Raw genomic sequence first — 24,051 nt, forward strand, 5'->3', positions numbered from 1 at the left:
GGTCCTAATAATATATATATAAAATAAACAGACTACTCATTAATAGCAGTATTTAAGGTGACTGAAAGAGGGGGTGAGGGGGAAGGGAATCCTTCCACGCAACCCAGAAAGTAAATATTCATACCAGTGCCTTTGGTAATCATGAGTGGTAACGCAAACCTCTGGTCCTTAATATCACACATTTGAAGTTGCATGGTTTTAATTTGTAAACATATGCAGTTAGCTATTGGTTGCAAACAATGCTTTCTTATCTCAAACATCGCAGTAAGTGAGAATGGAACAAACCACAGGATTATATATAAAGCATATGAATTAGTGAATGCTTTCAGCTGAAGCCTGGAAAATATCAATTTACAATCACACCAATTTATACAGAATGATAACATGGCAAATATCTGTATTTTACAGTCTCAGGCCTTTGTCTTAACTGTTGTTAACAACAGTTCTTAACCATGTTTGCAGCTAAACAAGTGTTGAACACAGGTCACCTGCAAGCATAGAGAATAACAAACTATTGAACAAATGTTCAGTTGTAATGATGATAACTGACAGCTGTCAGCAATGGGACTTTTTGATTACACAGATGAGGTCTTAAACCTTTCAAGCACCTGTGCTGAAAAACTGGCCTGAATAGGGACAGAAGTTACACATAAACCGGTTTAAGTGATCAGAAATTGATTTAAAACTGCAACAGATCAGAAGTTCAGTGCACTTAAACAACTTACAAAATGGACAAAACCAGTTTCAGATAAACCTGACTGGATCAGACTTAACTGATTTAGGTCAAACCAGTTTATGGAACTTCTGTCCCAGACCTCTTCACTGTTCAAGTCAACTCCGTTCCCCCGTATCCCAGGATGCTTTGCAGCCCTGAGCTGGGCTGTCTGCTCCAGAGAGCAGGGTTGGCCCCATCCGTCTGCGCCCTAGCCAGAGCACTATCACTGCTCCAGCTGGCTGAGAAGTGGGTGGGGTGGGAAATTCAGCTCCAGACAGCAGCCAGGCCTACCTGCTGGGGTGGAGCAGCCCCTGCCACGATTTCCCCCTCTTGCGACTGGAGCGGAGAAAGAGGGGTGACCAGACCCTGAGGCCAGGTAGGCAGACAGACAGACAGACAGAGGCAGAGGAGGAGAGGGGGCTTTAAGCTCCCTGTCCTCCCACCCGGGACTCCAGCCAGGATCTGCCTGGCAGGTGCGCAGCAGTCTCTGCTCCCCACCTGAGCAGAGGGGGTGGGGGCATAGCCAGATGCCAGCCAGGTTGGCAGGCTGAGGTGGGGGGGTGGGGGGGGGTTAGACCCCACTCCCTTCCATTCCCCTGCAAGGGAGCCACGGCCAGGGACTGCCTGGCAGGTGTGAAGCAGCCCCTGCCTAGCTTTTCCCCTGCTCAAGCAGAACGCTGGGATGTGGCCAGATGTCAGCCAAAGTATCTGGCCATGCCCCTGGCCCCTCCACTGAAGCAGGAAGCAGGGAAAAAACCAGGCAAGGGCTGCTTCGCCCCTACCAGACAGTCCCCAGCTAGGGGTCCCTTGTGGGGAGGGAAGCTAGAGTTTAAACCCCCCTCTCCACCCTCTGCCTCAGCCTGATGGCCTGGTCAGCATCTGGCCATGTCCCCGCCCCCTCCGCTCGAGCAGGAAGCAGGGGAAAAGCCAGGCAGGGGCTGCTTTCCCTCTGTCAAGCAGACCCCAACTGAGTTCCCATGCAGGCTAGGGGGATGGAGGTTTAAACCTCCCTCCCTGGTTCTGGACCCTATCCAGGATTTACCCCTAGGCTAAGGGGGCGGTGGGTAGCCCCAACATGCTTCTGCCCTACCCCAGCTTGAGTGGGGCAGAGGGCAGCCCTTGCCAGGGTTTTCTCCCTTACTCAAACACAGGACAGGGGGCATGGCCACATCCCAGCCCAGGACTGGGACAAAAGATATAGCCAGAAGTTCCCTTTTACCTAAGCATAATAAAGTTATAAAAACAGTACTGCCAACAGGGCTGGGATGATGAGGCAGGGGGTTTAAGTCCCGCTCCTCCCCCCCTGAGAATGCCAGCCCTGGGCCCGGGTGTGGCCATGCCCTCCCTCTCCACAAGAGTAAATAGCAAGGGGTGAGCAAAAACCTGGCAGGCACCGTCTCCCCCCAGGCAAACCCTGGCTGGGGCCAGAGAGGGGGTTTAAACCTCTCCATCCCCACCTTAGCCTGCAAGCCCCCAGCTTGGGCATGGTCACAACTCTGGCTACTTGATCAAGCCAGGGGCAGGAACCTGGCAGCGGCTGCCCCTGAGGCAAACGCAAACTGTGGTCCTGTACAGCCAAGGAGGACCTCCCCACCTTAGCCTACAAGCCCCTTGTTGGGGAGTAGCTACACACCTCCTGCTCAAGAGGGAGGCAAAACCCTGGCAGGGGCTGCCCCCTAACCCCAGGCAGATCAGTGGTAGGGTCCCATGTGGGCCAGAGAGGGGGGTTTAAAGCCCCCCTTCCCCTGGCCTAAGCATGCTGGCCCCAGGCTGGGTCCTGGCCATGCCCCCTCTGCTCCAGCAGGGAGGGGAAGAAAGTCTTGGAGGACTTCTCTCCTTCCTTCCCTTTGGCAGTCAGGGAGGTGTGCTCTAGCACCCCTCAGCTTTTGGCCAGAGCTACTGCGGGCATGTGACTGCATTTCCAGAATTAGACATGTATGTGTGTACACTTGCTTTTCGGTTCAATCTATGCATCTTAGACTAACCTGCAAAGATTAAATCAATTCAGCCTCTGGCTTTTTGACTATCTGTGCTTAACCCAGAAGTTACGTCCTACCTGAGAAAGGAAACACTGCATGTTTTTCAAGTGCATTGCTACTGGAGAGTGCTCGCTGAATATCCCTCAATGACAAAATGTAGGCAACTACTGTTTTAGCCTGTCTATTTCTGCCCTCCACATTAATAAACATATAAACACTTCATTTGAAACAGAATTTTGTTCACTTAACTTTTGTCAGCAGCAGACATCGGTCTCAGGAGACCTTGAAGATTGCACCTTTGGTGGGTTACTGAGTACCACCACAGCTTCTAGAGTGGCTGAGAATTTCAATGTGTGACAAGCAGACCCTTTGGCAAGTTGCACATAGAAACTTGGTTGAGATTGCACAGTATGCTGAGTACTGTCTTGTCTTGCCTGCCTCTGATGCCTCTTCTCTATTGCATCATCATTGTCCCTCTCCTTGAAGCAATGTAGGCCCTGCTTCCCAGGGGCTTTCCACTTGCAGCAGGCAAATTATTCAACTACCAACTAAAAGAATATTCACAAGCTGTCAAATAAACAAAAGTTACCCAAAACCCTAAAATGGTCTATATGGGCTTTTAGCAAAAGGCATTTCCCCTGACTAGGCCTAAAGGGCAGCAATATAACAATTAAAAGTGTGCGCATTAGTAGGAAAGAAACGCACTTGTTTTGAATCCCTAAACTTTTCTCCTTTTAGGAAATGCTGTCTTCCACATGTTCATCACACACACGGCCTTAAAAACATGCCATGCAGTTCTGGCCTGCTTTGATATCATTTAAATTCTCTTTGCCTCATTTTCCCCAAATAATGAATTCTGACTGTGATGAATTGGGAATCTATGTGCCACTTATGAATTCTGATTGATTTTATGAAATATCTGTATCACTGAAAAACACAGCATATAGTATCCCTTATCTTTAGTCAGGGCTATATCACATTATCTCCCACATAAGGGACAATGGAGGGTTGTTACATCTTGATGGTCCCCAGTCAAATGTGAGCATCTTAGGACAGTAGAACAGACACATTACAGATGAAACCAGCCTTCTCCAACTTTTCTGCATGGGGATGGAGTACTAAGAGTGGAAAAATCCTCAGGCAAGAGAACGAAGTTGAGCATTAGCACTGGATTTTAAAAACCACAGAGCCTGAAAAATTCTGAGACTTACCGAGACTTGGCAGATGAGAAGAACAGAGATTCTCCTTAGCCCCAAGCCCAACCAAGGAAAAAGAAGGTTCTCTGAAGAAGAGAGACAGACACGTGACCTGACCCAGATAAAAAGCCACATACAGGAAAGGAATCCCATCCTCCTTGGAAAGCTCTGACTAAATTCCGAAGAATACTCAGGAGTGGTGAGGAAACTGAGGCAAGAAAATCTATAAGTTGTTTTTATTACTTTGTCTCGTTTTGTATAGTTTGAATACCAACTAAAGTATAAGAGTGTAAGAATTTCAAAAAAAAACCAAAAAAAAAAACAATCAAAAGTTTGTGCAACTGTTTGCTTCAATTACCACATGTCCCTCAATTTTAGTAAAACCTAAATCCAGAGCACTGCTACATTGGAACTCTGGAACACAGTTTGCTTAAGCTACCCTGAGGAGTTCAGGAAGAGGGGATGGAGAGAAATCAACACTGGTTCTGGGGGCCAAAGGCAGTTATGCTGTGAGGTTCTACTTCTTTGAAGGTGCAAGAGAAAGATTGGGCCTAGGAAGCATGCCAGGTAGACCAATGAAAGAGTCAGTACTGTGGCCCACTGCAGCCCACTCAGACCAATGGAAACTTGAGGGCACACAAATCTAGCATGGTTGGACCCTTCCATCAATGACCTGGAAGATGGCAAGTTTGCAGATGACACCAAGCTAGGGGGAGTAGTAGATACACTGGAGGGGAGGGCATAGAGCGACATAGACAAATTGGAGGACTGGCCCAAAAGGAATCTCATGAGGTTCAACAAGGACAAGTGCAAAGTCCCGCAATTAGGACAGAACAATCCCATGCACCAGTACAGGCTGGGGGCTGACTGGCTAGGCAACAGATCTGCAGAAAAGGACCTGGGGGTTACAGTGAACAATAAGCTGAACATGAGTCAACAGTGTGCCCTTGTTGCCAAGAAGACTAATGGCATACTGGGCTGCATTGGTAGGTATGTTGCCAGTAGGTCAAGGGAAGTGATTCTTCCCCTCTTATTCAGCACTGGTGAGGCCACATCTGTTCAGTTTTGGGTCTCCCACTATAGAAACAATACGGACATACTGGAGAGAGTTCAGAGGAGAGCAACAAAAATGGTGAGGGGGCTGGGGAACATGACTTATGAGGAAGGACTGAGGAAACTGAGCTTATTTAGTCTAGAGAAGAGGAGACTGAGAGGGGACTTAAGAGCAACCTTCAACTACCTGAAGGGGGCTTTGAAAGAGGATGGAGCTAGACTGTTTTCAGTGGTGAGAGATGAGAGAACAAGGAGCAATGGTCTCAAGTTGCACCAAGGGAAGTTTAGGTTAGATATTAGGAAGAATTTTCTCATAAGGAGGGTAGTAAAACACTGGAACAGGTTACCCAGAGGTGGTGGAAGCTCCATCCTTGGAGGTTTTCAAAACCCAGCTAGACAAAGCGTTGGCTGGGATGATCTAGTTGGGTCCTGCTCTGAGCAGGGGGTAGGACTAGATGACCTCCTGATGTCCCTTCCAACCCTAACTTTCTATGATTCTATGATTTTATGACCCAAAATACAGAAGCCTGGTGAGTATACAGCTGTTGGAGCTTTACCAGGGCTGGATGAAGGAATAACAAATCATAGAAAATTAGGGTTGGAAGGGACCTCAGGAGGTCATCTAGTCCAACCCCCTGCTCAAAGCAGACCATCCCCAACTATATGATCCCAGCCAAGGCTTTTTTGTGAACTTCATAACAAGGCGAGAACCTTTCATGAATCTTAGTATTGTTGCATGTACTAATATCTCAAATCCAGTAGCACATTATATACTGATCTATGATTATGCCTCACTATTCTTTCTAACAGGAAGATGTCCCTGTCATAGACACTGGGGCACTGTAGCTTTCTATCATTCCTAATTTATCATGCCTAATAGGCACAATCCTATCCTTTACATGTAGCTACTTAAATAGAGCACAAATACATCATTTGCCTTTCATTTGTCTGTTTTTCTGTCTCTTCACAAGATGTTTACTGTGCACTAGCTTAATTAGCTGTACAACAAACATCTCAGCATCTACATGTGTGCCCCTATTAGGTGGGACTACACTAATTTATTCAGCAGCAGGATAATACTTGTAAATATAAGTACTATCCTACTGTGGAGTTAAAAAAAAAAAACTCAACAGCAGCGTACATGTAGGCACTGCCCCAGATGGCTGGGGCATGAGGCTGCCTGCCAGCTAGTCATGCACTGAAGCACCCCTGCACCCCAGCCAGCCCCTTCGCAGCATGCTGAGCCAGGGAGAACCGCCCCAGTCTAACAGGCTGAACCTCTGAGCCCCTGCTAGCTGGGGCTGCTCCAACTCTAACTCAATGTGCTACACTTCCAGGCACACATTCAAATGGCAGTAAACTCCAGAGTTTATTGCTCCCGGGCACACGTTCAAACAGCACACCTGGGAGCAGTAAATTCTAGTGTTTATTGCTTCACATTAATTGCATGTGTAGACAGGCCCAGTTTGTTTAAATTTACTTGTCTAGACAGGCTTAGATTTTGAGTCCACTGAGGTAAGAAATGCATCTCACCTTAAGAGCCCAGTCCTTCAAATCCTCCCTCATAAAAGCTGTCTTCACTCTTATGAGTAGGTCCCTTAACTTTAATAGGATGACTTAAGTGAGGATCATTTTAAAAAGTAAGGCTGTGAATATGAGGCTTTCATTAGTCCGATCCAAAGATATAATAGACTTTATTCTCCTGACTTTATCCATAGTTACTGTAAATCAATCTAATTCCAGGCTTGGTAGAGCTCTCCCAGGACTGAATGTCTTCTCCAGATAACCACTCCTACCTCTTTTATATTCAGATGAGGTATCAAGCCACCTGCATCAGTGTGTCAGTAAAATCCACTTATTTTCCAGTTGGATCATTTATTACTGGAAGGGAAGTTTAGTCAAAACACTGCCAGGGAATTAAGAAGGTTGTGAAGAGTTATGTCCCATATTTGTAAAAACACATGTAAAATTAAGACAGTATCTAAATTAATAACTACCCAGGTAGAGAATGCACCAGGAAAAGACACTGCATTGAGCAATTTTGCATTGACAAGGGATTCAACTGGATTATTCATCTTCAATTTCTTTCATTTTGCAAACAGATTCAATCTCAGTTGTAGATCATTAATTTTCTAGCACTGTGACAAATGGTTCACTAATAATTTCTTTAATATTGTGTGTTATATGCTTTTATTATAGAAAGTTATATGCTATGCCAACTTTATAAAGTAATACTAATATCTTGTATATCTTTCAGCACGCCTAAAAAAAAGAAAAAACCCACTCAGACACATATAATGCCACAGCATTATCTGCCAAGCAGTCAGAATGATGCCATAAAAACAGAATGCAGTGGAACAATGCAGGACCAAAATATAAGCATTAAAAATAAAGAAGAAACTTGTAGCTAATTACAATAATATGAAGTTACTTTGTACTTCGCAAAAATAAAACGATTATTAATAGTTTTGTTTTTGCAAAGTAATAATAATAATACTATTATTCACTTTATTTAAAAAACAACAACAACATAAAGACCTGTTACATTTTTCCATGAAGCAAAATTTCCTTATGCTACTGAGAAATATAGCACCAATGAAGGCAACTTTTCACTAGAAACTTATGGGTCTAAATGCTTTCCCCCACTCTCCTACTAGCCAACCCTGTCAGGACTACTAGAGAATTCCTACTTCCATTATGTTTCTTCCAAAGACCAAGAATTAGTAGAACACTGACAAAAATCAATGGGTAAACCCAAGATACAATGTCTCTAAGATACAATAAAATGAAGATGACTTTCAAACACAGTGAACTGTCTGTGGGACTGAATTTTGATATTATAACACAAAAAAAAATCTACAGAAAACAACTACAAGCACAAAACATACCGATGCATGCAGGCAGAGTCCTGTATACATAAAGCACTGAAAGAAGTCTTTTTTTGTTGTTGCTGGTGGGACTCCCAGACAAATTTCAAAGGTGCATCATCTACAGTTGGATCCAGGTCTAAAAAAGCTGAACCCAAAAGGCTTCAAGTGACAGCTCTTAAAAAGAAAGACTTCACACCAACTGTAAAAGTTTATGTATAATGCATAAGTACAGCACATCATTCCTCACAGTTAAGGGATGTTAGAACCAATATTGCTGAAAGTTATAGAATCCAATTGCAACCTAGAATCCAACTGCAACTTGGCGCACACACAAACCATTGTGAAGATAGCCCAGAGCACTCTAGTCTTAAATAAGATATACCATTGCAGTCCACACCCAGTAAAGCTGACTGTAGGTTTGAGCACACCCAGATTATACAGCCAGCACCAGTCTCATCATAAGTCAATACTAAAGTGGATTAATTTTGCCAAAAGATAGCTCTCACCTTTGCTCATCCTACAGCTCAGATGTCAAGGGTGCACTCTGTGCTCTTTCACAGCAGATGCAATGAAGGGTACTTATTTTTGCATGGACAAATGACCAAAGGTCTTTAATAGAAATCTGAAGGGTAGGAGTGCCCACAGGGTCTTCTCCAGAATTGAAAAGGACTAATCTAGGAAAATGGTTTAAACTATGCTTCTACTTGTCCAAAGTAAAAAAATAACTCCCACCCCGACAGCCCTCCCACCCTTAACTGTCTCATAAAAATCTGGCACTCACTTTATTTTGCCTTTTAACAGAACTGCCTGAGAAAGAAGGAAAAACTTTTAACGTCTTTTACTGGGGAAAAAAAAAAAATCACAAGAACTCTGACCCTGAGGGCAATTAAGGATTCAGGAAACTGCTAATGAGATGAGGAACTTATTACATAAAACTCACCAAGTTGAGTATCATACAGCTTGGTTGTTTAAAAGTCACTTGCAGCTAACTAGCTCTGTAGGATATGAGTTGCTGTTCCCAACCCAATTCTGAGTGGACAGTTGTCTCAATCATGTAATTGCCTCCATTCCCATAGAGAGATGCACAGAAAAACCACAAATTGGCACTCTGACCTCTGCTAAAAGAAAAGACTGAATGTTTAGACTAAGTCCTAGAGCAGTGATCCTTAAGCAGGGTGCCATGAGACCTTTTTAAGGGTGTCATGGGTGTCACGCAATGGGATGCAAATATTTGGTGTGCAAACACCTACACAATTCACAAGATAAACTCAGAGGCTCTGTCCAGATGTGCGCAGCCATGCAGTATGTGGCACCACAGATGCATCTGCGGTGCTGCACACTGCACAGTCAGTTGTTCCCCGCACTGCTACCTTGCCAGGGTCAAAAAAAAGTACCTGCATGGAAAAAAAGCAGGGTAGTACACATGGCAGCAGCATGAGCTGCCCTAAACCAGAGCCTGGCCTGCCAGAGCCACACTCTGGCTGCTGGCCAGGCTCCCTGCTGAAGGAATGTTGTGGCTGCAGGTCCCCGAGGCCCCCAGGACTCCAGGTAAGACTGCTGGCTCCCCTACCCGACCCGGGGTAATCTGACATGCACCAGAGGGCATGCGGCACGTCATTTCCTAGGGACAAGTAGCAGCAGCACAAGGTGCACCGCTGCTTCTTGTCCCCAGGGAAACAAATGTCCGTGTTCATGCGGATGCGTCCAGAGATTTCAAATAGGAATTGACAGTGTCAAAAACATTGTAACGTCATGTGGTCTTTCTGAGTTCCTTGCACCAAAAGAATTGCTCTATTAACTTTCACTAGTTTCTTGACTATTGAAAAATAAGAGCTGGCATTTTTCAAAGAAGCCTTGAAGCTAACAAGGTTGAAAACCACTGCTTTAGAGGTCCAAGCCCAGATTGAAAAAAATGGGCCAGTGGTCAGGAAGAAGGTTGCACTACTGCTCCCTCTGCTGTACCCGATTTGTGCAGAAATCCCAGATGGTAGTAACCTAGAGCTGTGTATTGAATGGTACCTTTCATGAACAACACATTTGCAAGACAAACACAGGGAAACCTGAAAAAAGGATAAAGAAAATCAGGACTGCAGTGCAAAAAAGAGAGAAAATGACACCTCAAAATATTAAATACATGAAAATCTGTGAGTCTCTTTCTTGACTTCCTAAGCATTGGCACCAACCCCACAATCCTAGAGTTGGTACAGGGAATGTAGCACAAAATGCCTCCCCATAGGCTTATTATAGATAATGATCTCATCTTAAAAGAAATATGGATGTCACGATTAGCTGCATGGCTCAAACTGCAGAGAAATGTACAAGAAGCTGTTCAAGCATAGTTGCTTATAGCAGGAGAATGACAAGTTATATAATGCAGTCAGTAAATGCTTCACATACTGTGGTTCATTGCAGGCATCAAAAGGGAAAAAAAAACCTGTGAGTCTCAGTAATGCCACACTGAATTTAAAAAGTGATACTTAAAACCAGGAAAACAAATAATCTAGGAATTTAGTCAATTAATAACTGGAAATTATCAGTCTGACTTAGTGAGAGAATTATGTTAACCCATAAGAACCTGAATGCTTTCAAATCAATAAACTCACTACATTTTTGAAGGTTGAGAAATTGGTAATATTGGATATAACCCATAAACCACATCCTATCAATTTCCTGGAGGTCTTGTACTTCAAGAAAAAGGTAAATTAAGGTTCAAATGTCCGATTTTTACAGCAGGGCTTCACCAATAATCTTTCAGCTACACCAAACTTCCCCATTTGGAATTCTGATTTTGTAATAATCCAAGATAGATTTGAGATAATCTCCAAGAAAGAATCTTTTTAACAAGTTTTATCAGAAGGTGAAAGTTAACCAGAATGGGAAGGAATGAATAAATAAATCAGCATATCGGTATTTACACTTTACTTATGAGTATAGACAGTGCAGACATGAAAGGGATGGCAAATATCAGCGTGAAATGAACCAATTTAGATCTGTTTGCCTTAAAAGAAAAATCATAAGTACATCCTAAACCTTGAATACAATTATAGCTACTCCACAGGAAAAACCCAAACCATTATAAATACCAGTGAATTCTGGAAATGGGGTGTTACAATTAGGAGATCCCGGTGTTCCCTTGTATGAATGCCTTAAAATATTATTTATTTTTATATTGAAAATTATTTATCAGCTAATCAAATATATTACAAAGCAGGATTTCCTATACAATAAATACAGTAAATTATTCTTACATTTATCATACTTGGTTTAATTAAGTAACAATGGCATCTACAGAACAAGACAAGTCTAAAGGAAATCAGGTCAGTATTTTTAAAGATACAACTATTTAGCAAGGGATTTTCTAAAGACCTCAGCATCAACCTAATTCTTCTCTTGGCATCAGTTTAACTGTAATACTACTGACTTCAATGGCCGTGTGTAGACAAAATGAGAGGCATGTGTGAATGACACTTTAAAGAGGGCTAAATGCTTTTGCACCACTTTAATGGTGTCAGTGTTTCCATGCATCGAAGGCGTATTGCGCATTAATTCCAGCTGCTGTAGGAAATTCGGTAGCATAATGCGCCTTAAGTGACTCCGAGGAGGAGTTTTAGTTTGCTGCCGCTACAGCCATGGAGTGAAGTACTGGGCTCCTACAGCTGCAAGGCGAAGCATTGGGCTCTGTGCAGCTCCATGGCTCTGCAGGAAGCCCTGCAAGCAGCCTCGCAGCAGCCTGGGAAAGCAGGCTCTGCCCAAGAAAAGCGGCAAGCCTGATCCTTCCCCCACTCCACCCAGAGCCTGCCTGAGCTGCGCAGGGGCCCAGTGCTTCCCTCCGCAGCCGCGGTACCCCCCCCAGGACTGCCTGTGCTGGGTGCCTGCAGGCAGGTGCTGCCGCACGGAGGGCCACCACTGCCATGGAGGTAAGCACCAGTCCCCCTGCAGCCCAGGGACCACTCCGCCCACTGGCAGCTTGCCCTCCCCTCCCTGCTGAAGAGGCAGGTAAGTCAGTGGGGTGTGTGCACAACATGGGGATTTAATCAGCCCTAAATTGAAGCAGTGTTTTTAAAAACCCATCGCTTCAAATTAGGGCCCCCGTTTCATCTACACATGCCCAATGGTAGCAGAATTAAGACAAGGCTGAGGTCTTTTAAAAATCTCCCCTGTAATAAAGTACCACAACAAGAGAATGAGGTTATCTGAATGTGAAATGCCATCAGCCACATGAAGGCCTGAGGTGGGGCACAGAGAGAGACAAGCCAGGACACTGACTTCAGTAACATTCCCTAGATTTACATGAATGTCAGCAGGCAGACTGAGTCCCATTGAAAGTTGCCTGGATCTGTCTGAGTCAGCCCTGTCTAAAAGCAGACAAATCTGCTTTTATTGTTGAAATTAAATGAAGCGCAAAAGTAAGTTAACAGCATGCTGTTACGCATGCTATTATGCTGTTATATGCTGCAAATAAGCTACATTTTAAAATACTCATTTTAATAGATTCCTAAATAATGACTCATAACACATTTTAAGATTGTTAAATAAGTATGTTATTTTATGTTGGTAGTGTCTTCTCAAATTTGATTATAAGCAACATACATAGATATAACACAAACTGGGAACAGATCTGGACATACTTACTGCCACTAAGATGCCTGAAAATGATTGTAAATCAACATACTCCTTGTTACAACACTTCATTACATCTCTCCTAAATCAGTGCATTTATCTCCAAATGAAACAAACAGGTAACTTCCTCAGTTTGGGATACTGTACACTTGATCTAAAGCCTCAGATGTTGCAATGTAAACTCTCATGTATGGCTATTGCTGTGGAAGTCTTGCCCCAAGACTTTACGACTGCACACTGAAAAATATGAAATTAAATTATAGGCATCTGAGACAATTATTAATAAAAACATGCTTTCCCATATACGCAGTAGCCTGTTAATATATCCACTGGCACCATGAGGGCAAGAATGATACAAAGATGTTTCTCTGAGCCATCACTACATTTACCTTTTCCTGTTAACCATACCTTTCTTTTTCTAATAGAAATTAACACAACAATACCGGTAAGAACTAAGGTTCTTTGAGACATATTATGGGCAGAAAATAGTTCTCAGTTTTTTTTTAAAAACAGTTTAAGATTACAGAGCAGATTGTAAGGGTTGTCCCTAGTGGCTACAAGTGGGACCTTAGGTCTGTTGCCATTCTCTCCTATTTTCTTGCCTTCCACAAAGGCTTCTCCCTTCTTGTGCTCTTACTAGGTGTGTTCTACTCTACCAAGGAGAATAAAGAGGTGGGTCTATGGCCCTGACCCCTTTATAACCTACTACAGTACAAACTGGTCATGAAAGGCAAGCAGAGAATAGTGTAACTGGGTGGAAGGGATGCCAGCTACTGGGGACCACAGCCCTGGGCATCATTTTTGTTGCGAGGGGGAAGCAAAATAGCCACTGACATCACAGGCACAGAGGCTTCCCTGGGCACAGCACTGATCTGCTATATCTCTGCAGTCAGAAGGCATGTTTCAGAAGAGATGTGGAATACTGTTTATTCCTCTGCATGAGGGAACTGTAAGAGGATTTGTGCCTCTAGAGACAGGTCTTCTTCAAATTCCACCTGGAACGGTACAATTTCATAACAACCCCCAGGTCAGGCTAGCAGATAAATGTCACATAGTAGGTCTAGGAATGTAACCAGTTTCCAGTGCCCAAGTGTCATTTACAGTTAATTTTAGCTTTCATTGCAACCCAGAAGTTGTCATTTTCTCTTGTCATCAACAATGGAGGTATATGATTCTTTGACACAATTCAGTCATCCTGATTTAGGCTCTCTCCTCACCCTTCTTTGTTTGCACCACATTAACCTATATGACATTACCCTTCCAATGGTATGACATTTCTAATGTTTTCCTGGAAAAGCTTAGAAGTCATTTAAAGACTGTTTTGTGAAATATAAGGCTTCTATAACTGCAATAGTTCAAAGTGCAGGTAGTCACTTGGTTCCACAGTTAGAAGACGGGATATTCTGAAATCAAAGTGTCCCTCTTAAAAATGTGATAGAATTTGGTAATTGCATCATGTTCTTATGGTTAAAACACTGGACTGGGATCCAGGAGAGCTGAGACCTTGGTCAAGTCTGTTTGTGATTCAGGTCCCAGTTTAAGTGGAGACAATACTTCTTCCCTCTCCCCTTTTGTCTGTCTTGCATATTTAAACTGTGAGTTCTTTAGGGCAGGGATTGTCTTAATACTTGTTTGTCTAGTGCCAAGAAAAACAGGACCCTGAACTTAGTTGGAGTCTTTAAGTGCTACTGTAATGAAAACAATTGTAAAAGTAGTTTTCAGAGTAGGTTTTACTCTGCATATTGAATGGAAAGCTGAGCTAGATACAGACATTCAAAAAGCCCACAGCAAAAATCTAAGTTATGCAGTCATCTGTAAGCAACATCATTTAGATCAGTAGTGAATAGAACATGCGTGCCCTTGGTTAATCTTAGACCAGGTACTGCCATTTTTAAACCAGTCTATTTGTGCTGAACTTCTGTTCTGTTATGGGTATAGATCGGTTTCTGATCATTTATACTTGTAAAAGTGTAAGGCCTGTACCTGGCCTTAGTTAACTTAAAAAAAGTAAAAAGTTCTCTCAAGAGGCTTTCCAATCAGCTGTACTATCTGATTAACTACTAAGCACAAAGATTAAAATTTCACTTAATGGAAAGCAAATAGTCCAAGAACAACAAAAAAGTTACCTTACAAAAGGGACAGAATCTATCTAGCCAGTAAATAATTAAAGCTTTTCTCTGTTCTCTTCCATTTTCTATTTTAAGGCTTTTCATTGTATGGGATCAAAGTCAGCTCTAGTTGCAGTGAGTCAGACAAATCCATCTCTAAAACAGAATAAATGTATGATCTCATCCATTGTGACAGCAGACCTACCATACCACCTGTCTGAACTCCAGTACATAACGTTTTTTTTTTGACAGTGACAGTATCCAGCAAACAGCCCTGAATTCAAGGGTGCATAAGGAAATTAACAACGTGAAAAAATAAATGACTAAATCTGGTAAGCCTTCATCTGGAATTTCACATTTAGTACTGGCCATATCACCTCAGAAGGGACAGAGCAGCAGCAGATGGGTTCAGAGCTGAGGGATGTTAGTGATTAGAAGCATAGGAAACCTTTAGTATGAAGAAAGATCAAGGCAGTTTTGTTTCAACAGGAAAAGAATCAGAGGGGATATGTTATACATCTGTAAAATAATGGTATAACACATGGAATTTAAACACTTGCTATTCTCTCAGAATAAGAGAAGGTTAAAATTAAAAAGACAAATTTGAGAAGGCTAAAAGGAAATTCCTATTTTTCTTTTTTAAAGGAGCATAATTTAACCTGTAGAAATCTGCAGTAAATTATCATTGGGACCAATAGCTTACTTGTAAAGGTGCCCTGATATATTGGTTACATATCAGATCAGCACCGATAAAACAAAAATTAACATTATCATCTATTGGCTTTTTTGGCCAATGTAGCCAATAATGTCACAGATAAATGCCACATGCATGCACGCAGCCAGGAATGCACCATGGCAGTCTGGAGAGCAGTCTGTGGGCAGGGGGGAAGGGGCATGGGGGAGGGAAGGGATGTAGGGTGAGCAGATTGAGGCCCCCACAGTGAGGAAGGTAGTGGGGAAGGGGCTGCTGCCCAGCTAGAGTGGTGAATGGGATTCCAGGGCCAGAGCAAGGTGTAGGAGGGAGCCACGGGCAGCTCCCCACTGCTGCACACACCCCCAGGGGAGGTATGAGGGGTTGGTCATGTGCCCCCCTAGATTTGTGTGCAGGGTGGAGGTGGGCTGCCTGCTGCAGGCTCAGGGCCAGAGGCTGAACCAGTCTCTTCTGGGTTTGGGGGCTGGGCTGGGATTGGGCTCAGAGTAGACAAGAGTGGTGTGGGCTCAGCTGTGCAGGGTGAGCAGTGGCAGCAGTGCTGGGAGGGGTAGCTAGAGGGGAGGCTAAGGTGAATTTTGGGGTGTCTATATGCCCGCCAAGCCCCTTCTGCTTAGGGTTTTCTCCTCTGCTGCCTTTCCATTGGGAGGCCTACACCGGCCACGGGCCCCCTGCCCACCCTGCGGCAGGGGGGCTCCCAAGGGAAAGGCAGCAGAGTGAAGAGCCCCAAACAGGGTCAGCAATGGTGGGGGCTTGGTGGACTATAGCAAACCCGAAAATTCACCTTAGGCCCTACATAGCCACCTCTCCTGGCACCACTGCCACCACCCATCCTGCACAGCTGAGCCCACCCAGCTCCTGGCCACTCTAAGCCCAGCCCTGGCCCAGCCCCCCTGCCAGAAAGAGGCTGGCACAGCCCCTGGCCCTGATCCCAAAGCAGGTAGTCCATCTCTGCCCTGCGCACAAATCTGGGGCGGCACATGCTCCCCCATGCCTCCCATGGAGGTGTGAGCAATGGTAGGGAGCTGCTCACCCCCCCCCCCACCCCTTTAACAAGCCACCTGTGGCTCCATCCCACACCCTGCCCCAGCCCTGGCCCTGGGGTCCCATTCACTGCCCTGCCCTTGCCCCTGCCCCACTCCCTCCCTCACCATGGGAGATTCGATCTGCCCCCTCCACACCCCTTTAACCTCCCCCATGTTCCTTCCCCCCCACAGACCTCCCAGTAGGACACTGTTCTCCAAGGTGCCCAGCTACATTCCTGTAAATTGGCTATCAGATCAGTATTGGCCAATATGGCTGGTTAATAATTGGCTATCGGTATCGGCTAAGAAAATCTTTATTAGTGCACCCCTACCTACTTGGATTCAAATTAGTTTTCAGAATTTTTATGGATAATATAATCCTGGTTGTTCTCATTAGAAAGTTGTTTTGTTTAGTTTGTTGTGGGGTTTTTTTGGTTTGTCTGCTCTGCTTCAAGGCATCAAGAAACCACTGAGTGCCGGGTGTAGGGAAAAAACTTCCCTTTTTGTCAGGTTATTCCATAATTGCACAATGCAAGATTTCTTATAATTTCTTTGGAAGTGTTTTGTACTGGCTGAAATATAACATGGCAACACTTTGTTCAGCAACTTTTAGCAGAGAAACATTTCCATTAACACTGAGGATGGCAGTCAGCTAAAAGGTTTATTTATACAACTTTGTTTCCAACGCTTCAAGAAAAGCAGGAGTCCTGCAACTGCAATGTGAAGTTTTGACTTCTAATACCCTGTTTTATGCCGTGAGATTACAACCACGTGAAAATGCTGTTTAGCCTAGAAGTATTTAAAGGCAAAGGCCTAAATTGTATCAGAAACAGATAGGAATACATCAACACCGACTTCAATGAAAAGCTACCTATTTAAACCAGGCCTAGATTTGGGCCCAAGTATATATTTTCCCACTGCTATGAGCCATCTCATGTGTTCTCTACTTATTTAATACTTGTTTTGCAAGGACAATTAAAGCTATTAACAAACTTTATAAACCCTAGAATATTTAACTTTACCAATTTAAATGTAGATCTCACATCCCATGGCATAATCTGAATACCTACAATAGAAAACAGTTGTGAGAATGGACTTTTTAGCACAGCATATCACTTTAAGTCCTATACACTTTTCTCATGTTACCCGGCATACTTCTCAGCCTCACCTCATCAGAAATTGCATTGTATAAAATTTACCTCGAAATTGCTGAGAATATTTTTCTTATTGTGCTATTTATTTACCCTGCAAGTAAAGATGCCAAAGGGATAGGTAGAGTAAGAACTGGAAAGTGCTCAAGTAGCAGGGGAAGAAAAAAAACAAAAAGAAAAGAAAAGGTTCCATTAGCCTTTTGGCCAAACTACAGCTAAGGACCATGTAGCTACTAAGATGGAAAGGGAGCTAATTGAATAGGGCAAAAAAAAAAAAAAAAAAAAAAAAAAAAGATTTTAGAATTGATATTTTATTTGCAGTTTGTGAGACAGCTGTTAGAAAAAATACCATTTTCTGGCCTAGGAAGCTTGCTACTGCACCAATAGGTCAGTAAATTGCTGCATTGCTCCATGAATGACTCGCCCTCTTTTTTTTCATACAGCTCAGATTGTGAAATTGTAATGCTGGCCCCACCAAAAAAAAAGCTACTTAGAGTAGAAGTACGTATGTGAAAAGTTCATGTAAATCTATCAAGATGACAAAAACATAACTTTATAAATTATAAGCTGAAAACATGGTAATTAAACCTGCAGTGGGTTAAGAGTGTACAACGGGACCTTTGGCCAGCAAGTAAATTTAGCTCAAACAGGAATGTTTCTTCCTCATTAGTGTCTGGCATTTGAGTTCAACCTTTCTAAGTGCCTCTTCTCTTTACTTGGGGACAGCTCCTTAATTCAAGTCCACAAGATGACTTCATTTAGTATAAAACCATTACTGGGGTTGAACATGCCCACATTAATAATGTCCTGCAGCTTGTCAGATTGAAAAATCATGAAACTAGGTTGAAACATGGAAATAATGACTGCAGTTGTGGGAGCTCAGGCCTGTGTAGAATTTGACTACATCCCCTTGGTTTACCCAAGCTGAACTGTACAAGAACATGGTGAATTAGATCAATTTGTAACCTTAAGTCAACCTGCAGGGTAAACCTTACATCACATTTCTTCAGTTCTTTATACCACCCACAAACAAACAGGCCCAGTTCTCTTAGCCCCTGACACACGATATTTTGTGTGCTATAGGTGGAGTGTACATTTTTAAACAAAAAGCAGGCTTAAACTTACTCATTTCAGCCCCTGGCACTGACATTCAGCCAGTAAGATAGCCATAATAAGATAGAATTGCCACATTTTAAAAAATAAAATATGAAATATGAAATACTTCAGCTCTTTTCATTTAAAAGAAAGCTACTTATGGTTTACTTAGTACTACAATTGGGCAAATCCAAAGTACCCCTTTATGAAAGCCCATGTGCAGCGCACCTGGCTTTGAGGGGATGTGTGCATTGTAGTCCCTGACAAGTTAAGATAAATTAAAAATACATGGTCCAGAGAGCAGCAGTGGTGTCCATGATGTTTTACAGTATGAAGACAAGGCACAGCTGTCTCCCAAGAGCCTGAAGACTAAATCACACAAGATAGAGCCAAATCTGTCTCATCCCTTGCACTGCAACATGATGGGAATATAGGCAAAAGAGGACATACTCCACTGCGCAGATCCTCCCATTCCTCAACAGTGCAGGGTCATGAGACTGCTACAAAGACTCCCTCTCAAATGCTGCTTCTACGTGCCACCATGCAACTGTCTTAGCTGATGATCCACAATACTAATATTCAGTGTTCGTACTTCAAAGTTCTCCCTCATCATAGGGAGAATCGGCATGAAGACTATCCCTGCGGCACATAGTAAATGTCTGTCTCCATCATGGTGACCACAGGCATCCTAGAGTACAGCTGGCTTTGAAGGAGACTTCAGTGGATGACTTTGTACCCTTATGTCAAAAACAACAATGTTCACTAAGCTTCATTAGATTCCTGTTAAGATAAGAAAATTTCCATTTCAGGTAACAACCCTTTGCTAGCAGAGGCCTGGAAGGAAAGCTCTTGTACAAGCTCTACTGTAATAGGTAAAAGACTACAAAGCTGCTCCCCTTTTTGGAGGAAAGGAAAAAGGCAGTTACCTTCCTAAGAAAAACATTTGGTATATTCCATTGCAAGATGCCAGATTGCAATAGGCTAGCTGATAGAAATTGAAATAAAAGAACATACTGTTCTTCTACTATCTTCACTGTACAAGAATAAATTGGATGAATAGGAGTGGTATAATAAAGAGATGCTACAGTTCTAGTCAGCATCTATCATCAATATTCACACTTTAAAAAATGACCTAAAAGACTAGAATTTATTTTTCCCTGAAGTGATGAAAAAGATATTGAAAGCATTTTTTTATCTTTAAAAATATTTTTCTTAATATTACTATTACAGCTTGAAGCAGCAATTTGTTTCCCAATTTTCTCTAATACATGTTGCTTTGTTATCACAAACTTCCTCATAAGTGCTGGGTTACAGGCTTTGACTTAATGTTTTTAGAGATTTTTTTTCTTTTTTAAGAACTATACTGACTTTGAACGTTATATTTGAAGTACATATCATTTGAAAAAATAATGAAGACAATTTACCTTTACAGTGACCCTTAAACACACATAGCCATGTTTGTATGAACTGGTGGTGTTTTGAAGGCCCTATGCTTTCACATAGCATCTCCACACAAGTCAGTACTTAGGCACTGTATATTTGGAGCACAGACTGAACATGCAAAAATGAAGATGTTCACAGCTTATTATACTGCTCATCATAAGCAAGACAATAATAAATACATTTTAATAGAACAAGAACCATGCCTACCTTTTTAATGGAACGCAAATATACATGAGAAATGTAAAGCTGAAGGATGATTTTTCTAAAACTTCTCTTTTAAGAGGACAGATTTCATACCATTTAATGGCTACATGTGCACAATTAATGAAAGGAAATCTAAGAAAAAATAATATGCCAACTTTCCTTAAGGTAAATAGAAGACTAGAGTTGGCCGAACTGCAGTAATAAAGATCATGTAATAATCAATATGAAAGGGATGTGGCAGGATTAGCTTATCCTGACAAGTAAAAGAGCTGCTATTTCAGGTTCCCCTTTTCAGCTCCCTGGCAAATCCACCCCACATGGTTCAAATCATATCTGTCTTAGGGTTTGGTTTATCAGAAACACACATACTGGGTACGTCCACACATGCAGGCACCTGCGCTTGCAGCAGCTCAAATAGAAGTGGTGCAAATTTGAGCCGGTGCTTTTTGCCTCAGCGCACATGCCCAGTCATGCACTTGGGGCAAAATAACCCTGCCTGGCTCCTCCTGGATCTGCACCCAGGGGGATCTAGAGTCTGGGACCAGCACCTGTGTTGGCCCCAGCAGTGTAAAAAGCTGCCCTGGCAAGTAGCTCAGGGCTACTCACTCTCAGGAGCTCCTGGAGGCCCACAGCAATTTTGAATGGACAAACAAACAGGAGCTTCTGGGGCCCAGCCAATTGGTACCTGGGGACACTACCCCTTGGGCTAGTGGGACTACTGAAGCAGCCCTGAGAGTTCCCTGCACCCTCTACCCACTGCAGCAGTCTGGCAGTGGGGGCTGCTGCCTGGCTGGGACCTGCTGCCCACCTGCGAGACCTGGATGGGGACTGCACAGCCAGTAGAGGCATCTGCCCCTTTGGGCCAGCTGCCAGTGGGCTGTGCCTGTGGAGCTGGCCTTTGTGCAGCACTACTACCATTTGTGCCCCCTGCCCAGTCATCTGGGCAGCTATCGCCCGGAAGATGTTCTAGGTGTGGTAGCCTGCTCTGAACTGTCAAAGCATGTTCTCCTGGCCCCAATTGGTCAGGAGGTCAGCCACCTCCAGCTGGGTCCAAGGTGCCAAATCTGATCACTAAAAAACGTTAATTTACAACTCAATACAGCATTTTATCTCTGTCCTTAAACTCTTTTTTTTTTTAATTTTCAAATGTCATTAACTCTAACAGACAAGTCATCACAACACTAAACGTATGCTATCCTTAGACATTCTACAACTAGATTTCATCTTCCCCATTCACACTATCATTTTTCTTCATAGACTGAAACAGAAATACGAGTTTTCCTGCTTTTTCAACTACCAGTCAATTTCTTAGCTTTAAGTGAATAATACCAAACGATGAAAATATTCTCTCTGTGCCTGCAGAGGAAGCTACTGCTGTGAAAAGTTGGCTTAACAACTGAAGGAACTCTGTTTCAAGGTGCCTGGCTAATGATTTCCACCAATTCAGGGGAGTGACTTTGTTCAAAACATCATCAGTAAACATGTACTGTTTAAATCAAGGGCGGGCAATTATTTTGGGCGGAGGGCCACTTACCCAGTTTTGGCAGGCTGTCGAGGGCTGCATGGGTAGCCCCACCCCTTGACAGGTGCCCTGCCCCTGGTCACCATCTTGGGACCAATGTCCCAGGGCCAGCACCAGTGGGGCCCAAAGCAGGAAACAGGCTGGCAGGGGCCTGTGGAGCCGGGCTGGGCTGCACCAGCAGGGAGAGGAGAGAGCTGGCTCAGCTCCACAGAGCCCCTGCCAGCTGGTACCCTAAGCTCCTGACACCCTGCTCTGGGCCCCGCCAGCCCTGGGACACCAGTGTGGGCCCTGTGCTCCCACTGGCTCCCGCGCCCACTCACACCCAGTGCCCCCCCAGTCCTGCACTACAGATGGGAGGCAGCACACAGCCCCGACCCTCTGCTCACCAGCAAGGAAGAAGCTGGTGCTGAGCACGGGGAACAGCAGCCCCTCACCTGCCCCAAGGCCGGTGCCCCATGCTGCAGTCACTTACAGCACGTCTGGGGCTGCCTGTGCCTGCTCCGGACAGCCCTGTGTGGGCTGTGAGCAGCTACATCAGGGAGTGCTGGCCACGGGGTGAGGGAGCGGCCATTTTCCTCTGCACCAGGAAGGAGCCTGGGGAAAAGCCGAGTGTGGGGAAAAGCAGCCTCTCGCCCACCCCATGGCCGGTGCTCCCTGCTGCAGCTGCTCGCAGCCCTCATGGGGCTGTCTGGAGCAGGCACAGGCAGTCCCATGCAGGCTGTGAGCAACTGCCAGCCACGGGGTGGGCAAGGGTCCACCTTCCCCCCCCCCACACTTAGCTTTTCCCTAAACCACTTTTCCCTGGACTCCTCCCCTGCCCAGGGTCCTCCCCTCCCCCACCCCTTACCTGAGGTTCTGGCCGGGGCAGCCACGTGGTCCCAGGCCTGAAGCCCCTGCTGGGGCTTCCAGCGGGGTGGTGGGGCCGGGCAGGCCCTGCTGTTGTGGAAGCCCGCTGGACTTCACCTGGGTCCTACTGCCCTCGGTTCCTGTATTTTTTGACAGGAACCAAGGGCAGATAAATATTAATTTTCTAAAATTTTAGGGGCTCTGCAGGCCGGATAGCATGGCCTCCAGCCCACGGGCCATATTTTGCCCACCCCTGATTTAAATGGTTCCCCTCCAGCCCTGAAATTTATTATGACTGGCATAACTGAGGCATGATTTTGAGATGTCCATGCCATGGCAGCTGCATCTTCTTCAGAAGTTAGGCATCTACCTTTACAATTGGGGTTGAGAATGTTCTCAAGAAAATGAGGAGGAGTTTAGCGCTTGATCCATTCGCTTCTTTCTTGTCTGCAGTTTAACTTTCTGGTTAGGTATTTCTTTCTTCAATGTCTCTTGAAGTGCCTTTCAAATTTCAACAGCATCAGCGATGCAGCAACCATTTCTCTGAAGTTTTTTTAAGGCTATGGATATAGGCTTCAGTATACTGAGCATATCCTCTATGTTCCTCTTTAATCCAATGTTAGATACTTTGGATGAGATATTTCCATCTATTTTATCATGGTTTTCTTCACAAAAATTTTGCTTCACCACCACATAAGCACAGAACAACAACAATCCTAGCCAGACTGTGACTTTGCACATGTGACTCGAGTCGGCTGAGAAACAGAAACTGAAAGCTCAAAACTTCCAAGAAGCAAGAGCTGGTAGTTAGCCTGGATAGACAGACTAGAGCCATTTTCATGAGATGAAAAACTGAAATAAATGCCCATGTTTGATTGGTAGGTAACTCAGAGAGAGAGAGAGAGAGAGAGAGAGAGAGAGAGAGAGAGAGAGAGAGGAGTGTGTGTGTGTGTGTGTGTGTGTGTGTGTGGGGTGAGAGACAGAGCCACGAACTCATTTTTACGAGACTGTAAGTATAGGTTTAGCATGTTTGTGATGAGAGTTAATTGTAACCGTTATTTTTTAAACAAGAGAGAAATTTAGTATTTTATTGATGATTTAAAAATAAATAAGTCATTGATTTTTATCCACCCTGCTGCCACTTGCCTCCCTAGCAGGAATTGTGGTGTTGCCTACTTGAAAACTGAAAAATCCCTGACAAAAAAATCCCACAGTCACTCTGTAAAATACCCCAAAATCCATGTTCCTCCACAATCAAAACAAAAGACCACTATATATAGAGAGAGGGAGAGCAAAAGAGAGAGACAGAGAGACAGCAATCAGTTGGACACTGTTTTATTGATATATCTACAGTGTTAAAGTAATTTGGAAGCCTATCAGTGGCTCTATCATAATAAAATGATTTCTAAATATATCTACATGTTTTTCATAGATTTCATAGACACTAGGGCTGGAAGGGACCTCGGAAGATCATCAAGTCTAGCCCCCTGCCCAAAGGGCAGGAAGTCAGCTGGG

At 44.0% G+C, this 24,051-nt stretch overlaps 1 protein-coding gene across 11 annotated transcripts in view; it reads right to left on the minus strand.

Moving 5' to 3' along the window:
- DTNA (dystrobrevin alpha) overlaps positions 1-24,051 on the minus strand; it is a 395,888-nt gene that overhangs the window by 317,773 nt on the left and 54,064 nt on the right. The window lies entirely within an intron of this gene.

Source organism: Alligator mississippiensis, chromosome 3, assembly GCF_030867095.1.
Source record: "Alligator mississippiensis isolate rAllMis1 chromosome 3, rAllMis1, whole genome shotgun sequence".
NCBI lineage: Eukaryota > Metazoa > Chordata > Crocodylia > Alligatoridae > Alligator > Alligator mississippiensis.